The sequence below is a fragment of the Ranitomeya variabilis genome, chromosome 2 (assembly GCF_051348905.1).
Source record: "Ranitomeya variabilis isolate aRanVar5 chromosome 2, aRanVar5.hap1, whole genome shotgun sequence".
NCBI classification, from domain to species: domain Eukaryota; kingdom Metazoa; phylum Chordata; class Amphibia; order Anura; family Dendrobatidae; genus Ranitomeya; species Ranitomeya variabilis.
The window spans coordinates 178,481,353-178,499,387 of record NC_135233.1 but is presented as its reverse complement, the minus strand read 5'-3'; the positions used below and the strand labels follow the sequence as shown (position 1 = coordinate 178,499,387).

General features: G+C 45.8%; 1 long non-coding RNA gene across 1 annotated transcript in view; it reads left to right on the top strand.

Moving 5' to 3' along the window:
* Window positions 1–14,230, top strand: part of LOC143804792 (uncharacterized) — a 34,933-nt gene extending 20,703 nt beyond the window's left edge. Inside the window, exon 3 of the long non-coding RNA XR_013221110.1 lies at window positions 14,016–14,230. This is a non-coding gene — a long non-coding RNA (uncharacterized LOC143804792). The remainder of the gene's footprint in view (window positions 1–14,015) is intronic.
* Window positions 14,231–18,035: the final 3,805 nt, after the last annotated feature.

Below are 18,035 nucleotides of genomic sequence, written 5' to 3'. Positions count from 1 at the left end.
GTGTGTACAGGTCCCATCCTGTTTCTTCATACTTCATTCCTTCCTGCTTGTTTCCTTACCTGCACCTCCTGTGTGAACAGGTCTCAACCTGTTCCTTCATACTTCATATCCATACCTGCACCTCCTGTGTGAACAGGTCCCTACCTGTTCCTTCATACACCACACCAACCAGCCCTGTATTCTCTGCCGTGCCTACCAGCCCTGTGTTCTCTGCCGTGTCTCTGCCAGCCCTGTGTCTCAGCCGTGCCAGCCTACTCGTCTGAGTTTCAGACGTGCTCTTCTGCTAGTCCTGCCTGATGCCCGCACCTGTGCTAGTGTTCCTGTTCTCCAAGTGGGATCAGCAGCCACAGCCAGACACCACCCTGGAGTAGCACCTGGCAGCTGCCTGCTGCACAAGCCTGACCTCACCATCAGAGGCTCCAGTGAAAACTCAGGCAGCTGTCATAGTCACGCCCCTTCCAGGGTAGTTAGGTTTGTGGCACAGTGGGTCCACAAACCCCCCAAGCTCACACCTACCAGTCAGGGCGTGAGCGTGACAATGGGGGCCTGTATATGACATGGGAGCCCTATGGGGGGCTGTATATGATATGGGAGCCCTATGGGGAGCTGTATATGAGGTGGGAGCCCTATAGGGGGGGCTGTATATGTGTTTGTAGAGGGGTGCCGTTTTGCAGTTTGCCTCAGGCAGCAGTGTGGCTAGGCTCAACCCTGCCAATAAGCGGAAAAAAAATATTATTCTTCCTGCGCGTTATACTTACCTCCCAGCTCTCCCCTGGTGACCACCAGTGTCTTCTGATCCCCCACCGAGCCGCAGCGAGCGCGGACTCTAGGACCTGGAAGCACCATGTTACTGGTGATGTCACCTGGTCGCATGGTGCTGTTTAAGGTCCTGTGTCAGGTTTTACAGTGCCGGGATGAGGAGCGATCACAGTGGAAACCCGGTGAGGTGAGTAAGAAGAACAGAAAGCGCAAAAAGAATTGACATGGTAATTCTTTTTGCGGATGCACTTTGCAGTACAAAGCGCATCTGCAAAAAGACGGACCATGTGGACGCATTTCAGCAAAAGACATTGATTTTGCTGGGATTCATTACGGAGCTGCGTTTCACTGCATTAACGCAGCGCTAATTAGCGCAGCGTAAATGCAGAAATACGCAGCATGCGAGCGCACCTGTTTCTTTGAAACAACCTTTTAGAATTGAGAGTCCTCAGTAGTTGATACCTTTTAAAGGCTAACTGAAAAGATGGTAACAAAAATTGCAAGCTTTCGAGACTAGTCAGGCCTCTTCATTAGGCATAGACCATAAGCAAAAAAAAAATTATTATTCTTCCTGCGCTTTTTACTTACCCCACAGCGCTCCCCCGGTGACCACCGATGTCTTCTGATCCCCCTCCGGGCCGCAGCGAGTGCACCGCAGCGAGTGCGGGCTCTAGGACTGGAAACCTGGTGTCAACCCCTGGCTCTGGAGTGACCCCATTTATCACAGTCATATTGTCAAATACCCCTTTTAAAATAAGATCCTGCATTTGAGCAGTCCCAACATTTCCTTCAGAAGTCCCCAATTCAGGAATCTCTGCATCGTTGGTCACCATCTAGTCCTCGTCACCAGCAAGGACACACAGGGGGGACTTATCCACCTCCAACTGCGATGGGAATTCATCATGGTTAAACCGGGTCCTGTCTGAGTCACTTGGTACCCCCGCCTTCCACCATAAATCCCAGAACAAGCTAAAGTCCCGCCCTATTATCACCGGGTGTAGCAGGTCCTTAACCACTCCAACCTCATGGGAATCAGGCCCCACAGTCCGTCTTTAAAGTCACTCTGGCAATGGGGTAGTCTTTGGCATCCCCTGAATACAGCGGACACCCACGTGTTTTCCGGGGATCAACTGGTGGGGAATAGTGGCCCTTACCAGGGTTACCAAACTGTCCGAGTGCAAGGTTTCCAATGCCAGTGCCCCATTTATTATTACGGGACCTGTCTGCGGCCCCTCACTGGGCTGATTGTCCACACAGCAGGTGGGATAGGCATAGTACAAACAGTGCCTACCTATACTTTAGTCCATCTGTTCGGAGGACAATGGGCAGCTATGTGTCCAGAACATCTCCAGCAGATCAAGTCTTTACCAGCAGCCTTTGGCAACCCCTTAGGACATCGGACTACCAGAATAATAGCAACCTGTGCTTCAGATATACTCTGAGCCACAGCACCTTCCCAAATATATCTCAATAATAGCAGCAGGGTAGATAATTTAAAATAAAACGTAACCTTTAATGTATTACATAAATGAAATTCCAAATGCCATAATGCATAGACATTCAAATCACCAATTAAAGTGCAAGTGCTCAAAATCAATGCTCAAATTAGAAAACTGATGCAACCTCACCAGAATCGTCCTTCCTTTGTCCCTGTTAGATAACTTCCCATAGGGTCAAAGGATCCATTTCTCCCAAATAGTCAACCGGTACAGGGGGAGAGAACATAATTATATAGGCAGGGGGAGAATATTCTATCATTTCCCTTTATTGTCATGCCCCTGCATGGCTGCCGCCCTAACAAGGGCGATCCCCTACTGTAAGACTAGTTAATGCCCCTAGGGTTATAACATCACCCCAGACTACCCCAATATGTGTCTGTACTACCCCTCTTGAGATTTGGGCTTCTGAGTACCCCAGTATTGGAATGCAAAACCAGCCGTCTTCGTTAGGGACCTCTCGACCACCTTGTACCTGTCCACTAGCCCAACCAGGTCATCCGCATTTCAGAGGTCCCCCTGGGCAACCCAGGTCTGCATTGGCCTGAGAAGGTAGTGAATAAATCTGTCCATTAGGATCCACTCTACTATCTGGGCTGGGGTGGAGAACTCTGGCTGCAACCACTTCTGTACCAGATGCAGATCGAACATTTGGAAGCGAGGGGGTTTATCACTAGAGTTGAGCGAAGTTGATCGGGTCCCTGCTTATTTGGCAAGCTATAGCACTTGCTGAATAAGCTGCAGAAGGAACCCGGATACATGGAACGCGCCGACTGATCAGCTGTCCGGCGCCGCAGCTGCATGTGCTACTGTTACAGCACATTCATGGAGAGCCTGTGTATTGTGCTATCCATGCATGTGCTATGACAGTGACACAGCCGCGACACATACAGCTGTAGCGCCGGACAGCTGATCAGCTTGCCGAATAAGCAGGGACCTGATCAAATTCGCTCAACGCTATTCATCATCGTAATACGCCCAGTAGTGGACCCTTTACGCTCAGACAGATGTAGTCAACCCTGATCGTGCCAGTATTTCAGTTTTTAGTTCCTGGGCATCTTGTAAGACCACCCACTGCTTCGGCAGCAGTTTCTCTTGCACTGCTACCCTTTCAAACACATCAGTCGGGGTCATTTTTTGCATCGTTCGTCTTCTGCTTTTGGAAATATGTGTCGTCACCTAGGCTTGGGGGAGGGGCTGCCAGCCTCCCACGAACGGCCTCTGCAAGGATATCCATGCTGTCGCTACTGCGGTTGGAGCTGCTGCACCAACAATTTTTTTTCTTGTTTTTCTAACTGCTGTTGTACGTGCTGTGAATGCTGCTGCTGTTGGACTTGGACTACATATTTGATCAGCTCATTCATGCTGTCTGACATTACTTCCTGGCTTATGTCCGCCTTCACCCAGGACATGCGGTTTGTCCTCAGCCGTCACACATGCTTCCTGGAGAAATTACCCGCATTCTCCACCACGTGTGGTAGATTGTCTCACTTGGCTGCACACGGAAGTAGATACAGGAACACTGTCTCTTTAAATCTTCCATTGGTTTATTATATACATGCAGATACACCAGTGCAATGTAAAAATAAACACAGCCCTTTGGGCAAAACAAAATGGTACACAGTCTGTGTACCCTGTGGGGATCCGCCTGCTCACAATTACCAAACAGGTTACTACAAACACGAGCACCACTCTGGAGTTAGCCTCTCCAGACGTACTGAATGACTAAGAAGGCTATTTACCTTCTAAACCCCACCGTTGGGTGGAGATATGATTAACAACCTCCCACCTGCTCTTTAGTTGTTCACGTAAAACCCATCCCTTAAAATGGCTAATTAACTCCTCTCTCTCTTAGTACACTGGAGCAAACTTTTAGGTTTCAAATCGCTGAAGCTAATAGCCTCAGTGAAACATTTCTCCCCTCCAATACTTTGTCACAAGAGACACATAATCTATATTCGTCAGTCTTCTGTGTTGCGATATGGTAATCATTATCACAATGTGAAAGCTATATGTCTTCTTAATCTTAGTCCTGTACTGGACCATGTGTGAGCCTGCTACAGGAACCGATTAAAGGGGTGACTTTGGATGTTTCATGCAAGGGATTACTTTCATGGTTGCATTTTTTCCATTGCCACCAACCGTCAAATACGCATTTACGCAATGGTTCAGGTGATGAGTTCCCTGAGTAAAGCTGCATTTACATTGAAAAATAATCTTGAACGCTCCTTTCACAGAAATATTGCCATGTAGACAGGCTGACAATAACCCAATGCATGAACAAAGCTCTAGTTCATCCTGTGAGATGATCTTTTGCGCAGCACAAAAGATCATTATGCTCAGTGGGGCAAACATGACTTACACTGCCGAGAACCATGGCAGTTTTTATGCACTGAGCGATCTATTACAGATTGCTCAGTACGCAGTTTATTTTTTTCTGCCTGTGTAATCAGGCTATTTGACCAGCAATCGGTAAATGTTTAGTAATTCTGTGTAAATGAACCCCTAAAAGGCACTTCTATTGATTTTCAAAGTTAGATTTTGTGTTTAACATTTGACAGGTGGCTGGGATTGACAGCTGCCACATCAAAGCAATGTCTTAACCCCTGAGGTGGCGCAATCAGTGGTTATCAACAATTGGAGGGACTTCCTTTTTTACTCTGTCATCTCTGGAATTGTGATTTCTGGTGTTGACAGTTTTAGAGTATGTTCAGACTCTTGGGATTTGTTGCAGAAGAGCCATGACAAATAATAGTACAAACTTAAAATTCACTGCATGCCAGTTCACTCAGAGTTGACCCAGATCTTTTTACCACAGATGTCACTTTGAAATAAAAAGGGTCAAATGCACAGCAACATCTGCAGTAAAAATTGATACGTAATACATGTGTATTTTTGAACATACCTATTTAAAAATCAGCCCTGTACTTAACAATGGCCCTCTAGCTATCCTGAGATTATGCTTGTAAGGGCATATCTGCAGTTGGTCATAACCACAAACTTTGTAGACATTAGTCTGTTTTCTTAATTGATCCAAATTTTTCCTATAGCTACATACATATAAAAGTGTGATGACTACAAAAAGGAAACAAGACTAAGCCTATGCTATGCAAAGACACAATGAAACTTGTAGCCAATGTCCCTCATCAAAAGTGCCATTTTGACTGTTAATTTGCCAGACTGAAATGTATTATTAGCATTTATTACAAGCTTCCTTTCCCTGTTGTTTGCTTTCTTCAACTGGTAGCATAGCTAATATGGTTCAAAAAGACAAATGTCCATTAAGTTCAACCGAGGAATAAGAAAGTATAAAAGGAAGGCTCACATGCACAACCGCAATGCGTAATCCTGTCCTCCACAAAAAATCTAGTTCTAATTCCCATTTTCAAAAATAGTCGTTAATACCTGACCTTCAAAGTCATAAGCATAGACCAGTGGACAATGGACTGTGAAAAAAATCTGAAGTATCTCATTCATATTTTTCAAAAATTATCATACTGATGAATTCATGAAATATAAGTAATGTCTAACCAACTTGCTGGTTTTCTATGATTAGATAAGTGCAAATCTGGATATTGGAAAGAATCATCTGCAAACTCGTATTGTCTTGTCTTTATTCATTCTTTTGGTTCCTCCACTGGTCAAGAGCTATGCTGTTGTGAATTTGCTTTTTGCTCCCTCTAGTGGTTACTAGTTTTTTGACTCTGGTTTTTCTGTCATTCCTTTTATCCGCACCTGGGTCGTTAGTTAGGGGTGTTGCTATATAAGCTCCCTGGACCTTCAGTTCAATGCCTGGCAACGTAGTTATCAGAGCTAGTCTGCTGTGCTCTTGTCTACTGATCCTGGTTCCAGTTATATCAGCTAAGTCTGCCTTTTGCTTTTTGCTATTTGTTTTGGTTTTGTATTTTTGTCCAGCTTGTTCCAAATCTATATCCTGACCTTTGCTGGAAGCTCTAGGGGGCTGGTGTTCTCCCCCCGGACCGTTAGACGGTTCGGGGGTTCTTGAATTTCCAGTGTGGATTTTGATAGGGTTTTTGTTGACCATATAAGTTACCTTTCTTTATTCTGCTATCAGTAAGCGGGCCTCTCTGTGCTAAACCTGGTTCATTTCTGTGTTTGTCATTTCCTCTTACCTCACCGTCATTATTTGTGGGGGGCTTCTATCCAGCTTTGGGGTCCCCTTCTCTGGAGGCAAGAAAGGTCTTTGTTTTCCTCTACTAGGGGTAGCTAGATTCTCCGGCTGGCGCGTGTCATCTAGAATCAACGTAGGAATGATCCCCGGCTACTTCTAGTGTTGGCGTTAGGAGTAGATATATGGTCAACCCAGTTACCACTGCCCTATGAGCTGGATTTTTGTATTCTGCAGACTTCCACGTTCCTCTGAGACCCTCGCCATTGGGGTCATAACAGTTTGCCAGGCCCGTATTAAATGTTTAATGCATTGCAGAAGAGGGATTATAAGAAAGAAGATTCTGAGGTTTTTTTTTTTCTTCTTCCCCTTTACCTCAGAGTGGCTATGCTTGCTGCAGACATGAATGTCCAGACCTTGATTACAAGTGTGGACCAGCTGGCTACTCGTGTGCAGGGCATACAAGACTATGTTATCAGAAATCCTAGGTCAGAACCTAAAATACCGATTCCTGAACTGTTTTCCGGAGACAGGTTTAAGTTTAGGAATTTCGTGAATAATTGTAAATTGTTTTTGTCCCTGAGACCCTGTTCATCTGGAGATTCTGCTCAGCAAGTAAAAATTGTTATTTCGTTCTTACGGGGCGACCCTCAGGATTGGGCTTTTTCGCTGGCGCCAGGAGATCCGGCATTGGCTGATCTTGATGCGTTTTTTCTGGCGCTCGGTTTACTTTATGAGGAACCCAATCTTGAGATTCAGGCAGAAAAGGCCTTGCTGGCTATGTCTCAGGGGCAGGACGAGGCTGAAGTGTATTGCCAAAAATTTCGGAAATGGTCCGTGCTGACACATTGGAACGAGTGTGCACTGGCCGCTAATTTTAGAAATGGCCTTTCTGAAGCCATTAAGAATGTTATGGTGGGTTTTCCCATTCCCACAGGTCTGAATGATACTATGGCACTGGCTATTCAAATTGACCGGCGGTTGCGGGAGCGCAAAACCGCAAATTCCCTCATGGTGTTGTCTGAACAGACACCTGATTTAATGCAATGTGATAGAATCCTGACTAGAAATGAGCGGAAAATTCATAGACGCCGGAATGGCTTGTGCTACTACTGTGGTGATTCTACACATGTTATCTCAGCATGCTCTAAACGTATAGCTAAGGTTGTTAGTCCTGTCACCGTTGGTAATTTGCAACCTAAATTTATTCTGTCTGTAACTTTGATTTGCTCACTGTCATCTTATCCTGTCATGGCGTTTGTAGATTCAGGTGCTGCCCTGAGTCTCATGGATCTCTCATTTGCTAAGCGCTGTGGTTTTACTCTTGAACCATTAGAAAATCCTATTCCTCTTAGGGGTATTGATGCTACACCATTGGCAGCAAATAAACCGCAGTATTGGACACAGGTTACCATGTGCATGACTCCTGAACACCGCGAGGTGATACGTTTCCTGGTTTTACATAAAATGCATGATTTGGTTGTTTTAGGGCTGCCATGGTTACAGACCCATAATCCAGTCCTGGACTGGAAGGCTATGTCAGTCTCAAGTTGGGGCTGTCGTGGTATTCATGGGGATTCCCTGCCTGTGTCTATTGCTTCTTCTACGCCTTCGGAAGTTCCGGAGTATTTGTCTGATTATCAGGATGTCTTCAGTGAGTCTGAGTCCAGTGCACTGCCTCCTCATAGGGACTGTGACTGTGCTATAGATCTGATCCCAGGCAGTAAATTTCCTAAGGGAAGACTGTTTAATCTGTCGGTACCTGAACATACCGCTATGCGTTCATATATCAAGGAGTCTCTGGAGAAAGGACATATTCGTCCGTCTTCTTCCCCTCTTGGTGCAGGATTCTTTTTTGTGGCAAAAAAGGACGGATCTTTGAGACCTTGTATTGATTATCGGCTTTTAAATAAGATCACTGTCAAATTTCAGTATCCTTTACCGCTGTTGTCTGACTTGTTTGCCCGGATTAAGGGTGCCAAGTGGTTCACCAAGATAGACCTTCGTGGTGCGTACAACCTTGTGCGCATTAAGCAAGGTGATGAATGGAAAACCGCATTCAATACGCCCGAAGGTCATTTTGAGTACTTGGTGATGCCTTTTGGGCTCTCCAATGCGCCTTCAGTTTTTCAGTCCTTTATGCATGACATTTTCCGGAAGTATCTGGATAAATTTTTGATTGTTTATCTGGACGATATTTTGGTTTTTTCTGATGATTGGGATTCGCATGTGGAGCAGGTCAGGTTGGTCTTTAAAATTTTGCGTGAAAATTCTTTGTTTGTCAAGGGCTCAAAGTGTCTCTTTGGTGTACAGAAGGTTCCCTTTTTGGGGTTCATTTTTTCCCCTTCTGCTGTGGAGATGGACCCAGTCAAGGTCCGAGCTATTCTTGATTGGACTCAGCCCTCGTCAGTTAAGAGTCTTCAGAAGTTCTTGGGCTTCGCTAACTTCTACCGTCGTTTTATCGCTAATTTTTCTAGCATTGTGAAACCTTTGACGGATATGACCAAGAAGGGCTCCGATGTAGCTAACTGGGCTCCTGCTGCCGTGGAGGCTTTCCAGGAATTGAAACGCCGGTTTACTTCGGCGCCTGTTTTGTGCCAGCCTGACGTCTCACTTCCCTTTCAGGTTGAGGTGGATGCTTCGGAGATTGGGGCAGGGGCCGTTTTGTCGCAGAGAGGCCCTGGTTGCTCTGTTATGAAACCTTGTGCCTTTTTCTCTAGGAAATTTTCGCCTGCCGAGCGAAATTATGATGTGGGCAATCGGGAGTTGTTGGCCATGAAATGGGCATTTGAGGAGTGGCGTCATTGGCTCGAGGGTGCTAAGCATCGTGTGGTGGTCTTGACTGATCACAAAAATCTGATGTATCTCGAGTCTGCTAAACGCCTTAATCCGAGACAGGCCCGCTGGTCATTGTTTTTCTCCCGCTTTGATTTTGTTGTCTCGTATTTACCAGGTTCAAAGAATGTGAAGGCCGATGCTCTTTCTAGGAGCTTTGTGCCTGATGCTCCTGGAGTCGCTGATCCTGTTGGTATTCTTAAAGATGGAGTTATCTTGTCAGCTATTTCTCCGGATCTGCGACGTGTGTTGCAGAGATTTCAGGCTGATAGGCCTGAGTCTTGTCCACCTGACAGACTGTTTGTCCCGGATAAGTGGACCAGCAGAGTCATTTCCGAGGTTCATTCCTCGGTGTTGGCAGGTCACCCGGGAATTTTTGGCACCAGAGATCTGGTGGCCAGGTCCTTTTGGTGGCCTTCCTTGTCAAGGGATGTGCGGTCATTTGTGCAGTCCTGTGGGACTTGTGCTCGAGCTAAGCCTTGCTGTTCTCGTGCCAGCGGTTTGCTCTTGCCCTTGCCTGTCCCGAAGAGACCTTGGACACATATCTCCATGGATTTCATTTCTGATCTTCCGCTATCTCAGGGCATGTCCGTTATCTGGGTGATATGTGATCGCTTCTCCAAGATGGTCCATTTGGTTCCTTTGCCTAAGCTGCCTTCCTCTTCCGATCTGGTTCCTGTGTTTTTCCAGAACGTGGTTCGTTTGCACGGCATCCCTGAGAATATTGTGTCAGACAGAGGATCCCAGTTCGTTTCCAGGTTCTGGCGATCCTTTTGTAGTAGGATGGGCATTGATTTGTCGTTTTCGTCTGCTTTCCATCCTCAGACTAATGGACAGACGGAGCGAACCAATCAGACTTTGGAGGCTTATTTGAGGTGTTTTGTCTCTGCTGATCAGGACGATTGGGTGACATTCTTGCCGTTGGCTGAGTTTGCCCTTAATAATCGGGCTAGTTCCGCCACCTTGGTTTCGCCTTTTTTCTGCAACTCTGGTTTCCATCCTCGCTTTTCTTCGGGTCATGTGGAGCCTTCTGACTGTCCTGGGGTGGATTCTGTGGTGGATAGGTTGCAGCAGATCTGGAATCATGTGGTGGACAACTTGAAGTTGTCACAGGAGAAGGCTCAGCGCTTTGCCAACCGCCGCCGCGGTGTGGGTCCCCGACTTCGCGTTGGGGATTTGGTATGGCTTTCTTCCCGCTTTGTTCCTATGAAGGTCTCCTCTCCCAAATTTAAACCTCGTTTTATTGGGCCTTACAAGATATTGGAAATCCTTAATCCTGTATCTTTTCGTCTGGATCTTCCTGTGTCGTTTGCTATTCACAATGTATTTCATAGGTCCTTGTTGCGGCGGTACATTGTGCCTGTAGTTCCTTCTGCTGAGCCTCCTGCTCCGGTGTTGGTTGAGGGCGAGTTGGAGTACGTGGTGGAGAAGATCTTGGATTCTCGCCTCTCCAGGCGGAGGCTTCAGTACCTGGTCAAGTGGAAGGGCTATGGTCAGGAGGATAATTCCTGGGTGGTCGCCTCTGATGTTCATGCGGCCGATTTGGTTCGTGCCTTTCATGCCGCTCATCCTGATCGCCCTGGTGGTCGTGGTGAGGGTTCGGTGACCCCTCACTAAGGGGGGGGTACTGTTGTGAATTTGCTTTTTGCTCCCTCTAGTGGTTACTAGTTTTTTGACTCTGGTTTTTCTGTCATTCCTTTTATCCGCACCTGGGTCGTTAGTTAGGGGTGTTGCTATATAAGCTCCCTGGACCTTCAGTTCAATGCCTGGCAACGTAGTTATCAGAGCTAGTCTGCTGTGCTCTTGTCTACTGATCCTGGTTCCAGTTATATCAGCTAAGTCTGCCTTTTGCTTTTTGCTATTTGTTTTGGTTTTGTATTTTTGTCCAGCTTGTTCCAAATCTATATCCTGACCTTTGCTGGAAGCTCTAGGGGGCTGGTGTTCTCCCCCCGGACCGTTAGACGGTTCGGGGGTTCTTGAATTTCCAGTGTGGATTTTGATAGGGTTTTTGTTGACCATATAAGTTACCTTTCTTTATTCTGCTATCAGTAAGCGGGCCTCTCTGTGCTAAACCTGGTTCATTTCTGTGTTTGTCATTTCCTCTTACCTCACCGTCATTATTTGTGGGGGGCTTCTATCCAGCTTTGGGGTCCCCTTCTCTGGAGGCAAGAAAGGTCTTTGTTTTCCTCTACTAGGGGTAGCTAGATTCTCCGGCTGGCGCGTGTCATCTAGAATCAACGTAGGAATGATCCCCGGCTACTTCTAGTGTTGGCGTTAGGAGTAGATATATGGTCAACCCAGTTACCACTGCCCTATGAGCTGGATTTTTGTATTCTGCAGACTTCCACGTTCCTCTGAGACCCTCGCCATTGGGGTCATAACACTATGCTATGTGCACATGTTCCTACACGGTCAGGCATTAAAATTTCACAATATGCAGCAGGGGCACAATTATAAAATTATCTCAGCACAGGAACATATTAATTAAAATGTACTTTGTTTCATGGGAGAACCCCCTTTAATGTTGATAACCATAGAGTAATGCACCTAGGATGGAGTAATAATGTTGCAGCATATGCATTAAATGAAACATACTCTGGACTGCAGAACAGGATACAGAATACTTGGGTATTCTTGTTACAAGTAAGCTGAGCAGCAGTACTCAAGGTCAAGCAGTTGCTGCATAAGCAAATAAAATAATAGGGTGTATAAAAGATATAAATCCAGAATTCCAAAGTTATTTCCTTCTATAAATCACTTGTGGGACCACATCTTGAATATAAGGTTCGGTTTTGTGTTTTACAATTTAAAAATAATATTTGGAAGTTAGAGGCCGTTCATAGGCAGGCAGCTAGATTATTACAAGGGAGGGAAGGTCTATCTTTTAATGAAAGGATGAAAAAGTTGGGCTTGTTTAGCTTAGAAAAAAGACGACTCAGGTGATCTCATCTACATATATAAATACATGTGTGGTCATATAAAGGACTGGCACTTTACTTATTCTTTCTAAAGGATACAAAGTTTTAGGGAACATAAACCGCATGTGGATGAAAGACCATTCAGACATCTAAATAGGAAAGGGTTCCTTATAGTTAGAGCAGTCAGAATGGGGAATTCCATACCGCAAGAGGGAGTTGTAGCAGATATATCAGCATTCAGGGGGCTTGTGTTTTCTCACAACAAATGGCAACAAATCCTAGGTTATAAATAATCTACTGATAGGTAATGTATAATGGTAGAGAAGGGTTGGAGTTAACCCCATGTATTTTTTCACGCTATGTAACTATGTGCTCCCCAAACAATGGAGAACAACTATGTGCAACCACCTTGTGAAAACACATAGCCATTGCAAAAGTGTAGACAGACAAGTAAGGGTTGAACTATGGCCACAATGTTTTCATGCAGCTGCAATTAGCAGAGGTACTTATTGTCACAATCCTGCCATTTGAGGCCCTAGGGATGCAGTGAGTGATGGTTCATCCTGCTCCTGGAATATTCAGGGGCATGCTGGGCTGTCGGTATTGTGAATGACAGCCCAGTTGCCCAATCAGTGGTAGGGGCGTGCTGGGTTGTCAGTATTGTGAGTGCCCGCCAATTTAGGTCTGTCCTCCTGGGTTTCATCCAGGTGTCTCCCATTCTAAATGATTGCCTGGCTATTTAGTTAGCTGACAATGGTTAAATCATTGACAGTCGTAGCTTTAGCTCCGTGGTGTGTGTGTGCCATGTTCTCTAGTGCTCTGTTATTTTCATCTTTAGCTGCCTAACCTTGGACCCTGCCTTTTCTTTTACAATATTTGGATGGCAATGGTCAAGTATATTACCTAGGGGAAATATGACTACAGGATGCACTATAAGACAAAAGCAAGCCAATGTTCTTTTGGCAATGTTCTGCTAGGAAAATTCTCCTGGATGTTATTTTTGAGATGTAACCCCTACCTAAACATTAATTCCATTTGCCTAGCCCTCTTTGCCTCTACCTCCCCTGAATTCTGCCTACAATGGGCACATAAGCATCATAATTGAATAATGCAGCAAAGGAATAAAGTGTCAGGGTGATGAAGCTTGTTTTCTATTACAAAATTTGAACAGCAAGGTGCAGGTATGTTACCTAGGGGAAAAAATGACTCCAAGATGCACTATGATACAAAAGCATGCCAGTGTTCTTTCAGCAACGTTCTGCTAGGAAAATTCTCCTCGATGTTGTTTTTGAGATGTACCACCTACCTAAACATTAATGGAGACCAAACACACCCCTTCAAAGCAGCAGTATACTCTGACAGTGGTCTCTTACAGCAGAATGGCAGGCATGGTACTGTATAAGGTGCATGTTTCTGACTGCAGAGCCCCTATGGGATAGCTAGAAGGAAACTGCAGTGCCTAATTCCCCCCTCCCACTAATCCCCAGGTGATGCCATAATTGGGACGCCCAACTGACCAACCAGAAGAAAGAGGAAGGGGAGTCCGGCCACACCCTCGGGGTAAAAATTCAGATGCCCGGGACCAGTGCCTCCCTCTTTCTCCCCGGCTGACCCTTAGAAGCTGTTATCCCACCCTCCCTCCCTTATAAACTTCTGAACATGCTGTGCTATTATTGTTAGAATGATTAATTTAAAAAAAAAAATTATGCTTCTTATCACGTCACAGCGGTAGGTAGAGGAGGCAAAGTTTCGTAACCTCTCATCGGCTTGCTTGCCCAGCAGTCATTGACGGGGCCTTCAGCGATGAGGCCATTGCGAATTGTAATTGCCCTTCTCTGCTTTTGATTTGACCAACACACCTGAATTTTTTTGTAACAGTCTGCACAATCGACTTACATAGCTGGACACGGATGAAAGAAAGCCTGAGTAATTATGGACACACATAAAGACTGTTATTACTGAAAAAGCCAGTACATAGGCACAAGAGAGCCCAACAATCATGGTTAACAGAAGAGACCCTAAAGATGATCGAAGAAAGATGAATGGCAAAAGAAAAAGGTAACAAGCAGTATGCAAATAACATCAGTAAAAGACTAAAGACAGCCATTCGAGCAGACAAAGAACTTTATATTGCCAAAGGATATGTACAGAGATAGAAAGTGTAACATTAATGCTGGCGCCCCTGCATAGTTCCCCTTCCCCCTCCATGTAGGGATGCCAACATACTCCCTGCCCTGGCTGTGCTGTGTGGTCTGTGGCATGCTCCCTGCCTCCTGGGCCCGTGCACTTCCTGGTGGCGTGCTCCACTGTTTTTAAAGGCTGCACGATCCTGCTAAGTTGCCCCCAGCCAATAGCTTGGAGGCATCTTGTATAAAAGGCACTTTCCCCAATAGGAAGGTGACTAATCAACTGTCATTAGTGAGTTAGTATGGAACTTGTGAGTTGTTAGGTACCCTAGCCCAAGTGTGGCCACAGCTTTAACCTGCCTCCCCTGGGGTGGGGTGTGGCCATTGCCTGAACCTGCCTCCCCTGGTTCGTGTGTGGTCAGTGCCTGAACCTGCCTCCCCTGGTCTGTGTGTGGCCAGTGTCTGAGCCTCCCATCCCTGGTTCATGAGGCCAGTGCCTGAACCTGCTTCCCCTGCTGTGTGTGGCCAGTGTCTGAGCCTACCTACCCTGGTCCATGTGGCCAGTGCCTGAACCTGCCTCCCCTGGTCCATGTGTGGCCTGTGCCTGAACCTGCTTCCCCTGCTCTGTGTGTGTTCAATGCCTGAACCTGTCTCCCCTGATCATGTCTAGCAAGTGCCTGAACCCCTGTTCCTTGTGTGGCCAGTGTCTGAATTCTGAACCACATCCAGCGGTACCTGCACGCTGAAGCCACACCGGCGGTACCTGAATCAGTTCCTGAGGACTGTGTGTTTAAATGTGTACTTATCTCAGTACTTCGTATTGTGTCCGGACTGTTATACCAGGCTCTGAATCCAGTCCTGTCTGTGACTCCATTTCAGTATCCTTCCTGCCCCAGGAGTAGTCTGAACAGAGCACGAGTCCAGTCTGTGTCAACGTACCTGACCCTTGAGGTCAGCAGCTGCAGTTTTAGGAACTGCCTTGGAGTGGTGAAAGGTGGCTATCTGCAGCTCAAGCCTGACTACACCATGAAGAACACCATGTAGCTGCTTAGCTATGCCCCTCCCTAGGTATGCCAAGACCTGTGGCACAGTGAGTCCACAAACCACGGGCATGACCGAAAGCGAACATCTGAAGGGCAAGACAAGGAAGGCATACCTAAAGATCAAAGAGCTACAATGAAAGTTTCAACCAAGAGTGGACATGTTGAAAAATGCCAACGGGAACAAACTAGCTGAGCCAGAACAGATCAAGGAAAGATGGAAAGAGTATACAGAGCACATCTACAGGAATGACTGGGTGATATGGGAGGAAACTGAGAATGGAAATGCTAGAGAGATGAACATCCAGAAAGACAATGCTGTTGCTGCAATAAAGCTGTCAAGCAATAATGCGCCTGGATGTGACAGTATTCCAATAGAGGTAATTAAGTCTTCTGAAGCAGCAGTTGATGTCGTCGCATGCCTGTGTCAACAGATATGGACAACTGGTAAATGGTAGAAAGACTGGACAAGATCGATGATTATTTCTATTCTGAAAAAGGGAGATACTACCGACTGTGGAAACTATCGGACTATTGTGCTCATACCTCATGCCAGCAAAATACTACTGAAGATCCTACAAAGACTGGTACAGCCTTACTTTGACAAAGAGCTATCAGAGGAACAAGCAGGATTCAGAAAAGGCAGAGGAACAAGATATGTAGTTGCTAATATCATATGGATAATGGAAAAGATCAAAGAATACAACAAGGAAATCTTTTAGCTTCATCAACTGTGTTGAGCACCAGAAACTTTGCTATACCATGAAGGATATTGGTGTTCCAAACCATCTGATCAGCCTCTTTAAGAACCTTTACATCGACCACGAAGCAACAGACCAAATTGAACACAACAACCCAGCATGGTTCAAAATAGAGTGAGGCATCAGACAAGGCTGCATCTTGTCACCATTTCTCAGAAGCTAATTTCAGGAATGCTGAAAAAATCTAAATTCTGGACAAATCATCAACAACCTTCAATATGTAGACAATACAACATTGATGGCAACAAGCGTAGATAGAATGAAGGACTTATTACAGAGTGTCAAGATGGAAAGTTCGAACATGGGACTGCTACTCAATGCAAAGAAGACAATATTAACTTCTGCCAAGTACGGTCAGGACTCATTTGAGATGGACAGCGACAAACTGGAAGTTGTAAAGGACTTAACTTACTCGGTTCTATTATCACTCAAGATGCAGTGACGACACCATAAATAAATATATAGGAGAATAGCTAGCTATGAGCAAATCATCAATACAGGATTAGAATACAGGACACAAAGTTAGGCCAATCTATTTGTGGGACTCAAGTTCATCGGCCAAGTTAGTAGTCTGTGCCACTGAATGGGAGGCTTGCAAATCTTTTACGTTCGTGACCCCTGGTGCAACGTTATCATTGTGGTAGGTTACACAGATGATGTTGCATAATCCCAGACCTGCGCTGTGGATCCTGGAAGGACAGAGGTTCGAGAGCCTCCTATTCAGTGGCCAGAGACCATTGACCTGGCCAAAGGACCAGAATCCTGTGAATTGATTCTCCTGTCATGATCTCAATGGCAAGAGAACATAGCATAAGCATATATAGGAACTAGCTCTTGGAAGATGGGAACTGAGCTGACCATGAACTAAACCTAACGCACAACTAGCAGTGGCCGGGTAGCATGCCTACGTTGATTCTAGATGCCCAGCACCAGCCGGAGGACTAAATAAAACTAGCAGAGGAAAATATTAGTCCTAGCTCACCTCTAGAGAAATACCCCGAAAGGAGACAGAGGCCCCCCACATGTATTGGCGGTGAGTTGAGATGAAATAACAAACGTAGTATGAAAATAGGTTTAGCAAATTTGAGGTCCACTTACTACATAGCAGAAGACAGAAAGGACACTTTCATGGTCAGCTGAAAACCCTATCAAAAACACCATCCAGAAATTACTTTAAAACTCTGGCATTAACTCATAACACCAGAGTGGCAATTCCTGTTCACAAGAGCTTTCCAGACACAGTAACGAAACTACAGCTGTGAACTGGAACAAAAATGCAAAAACAAACATGGACAAGAGTCCAACTTATCTAGTAGTTGTCTAGGAGCAGGAACAAGCACAGAGAGGCTTCTGATAACATTGTTGACCGGCAAGCAACTAACAGAGCAGCAAGGTTATATAGCGACTCCCACATCTTGATGGGAACAGGTGAACAGAGAAGATGAAGACACCAGTTCAATTCCACCAGTAGCCACCGGGGGAGCCCAGAATCCAAATTCACAACAGTACCCCCCCCTCAAGGAGGGGGCACCGAACCCTCACCAGAACCACCAGGGCGATCAGGATGGGCCCTATGAAAGGCACGAACCAGATCGGAGGCATGAACATCAGATGCATTCACCCAAGAATTATCCTCCTGGCCGTATCCCTTCCACTTGACCAGATACTGGAGTCTCCGTCTGGAAACACGAGAGTCTAAGATTTTCTCCACAACGTACTCCAACTCACCCTCAACCAACACCGGAGCAGGAGGCTCAACGGAAGGCACAACCGGTACCTCATACCTGCGCAATAATGACCGATGAAAAACGTTATGAATAGAAAAGGATGCAGGGAGGTCCAAACGGAAGGAAACAGGGTTAAGAATCTCCAATATCTTATACGGGCCGATAAACCGAGGCTTAAACTTAGGAGAAGAGACCCTCATAGGGACAAAACGAGAAGACAACCACACCAAATCCCCAACAGAAA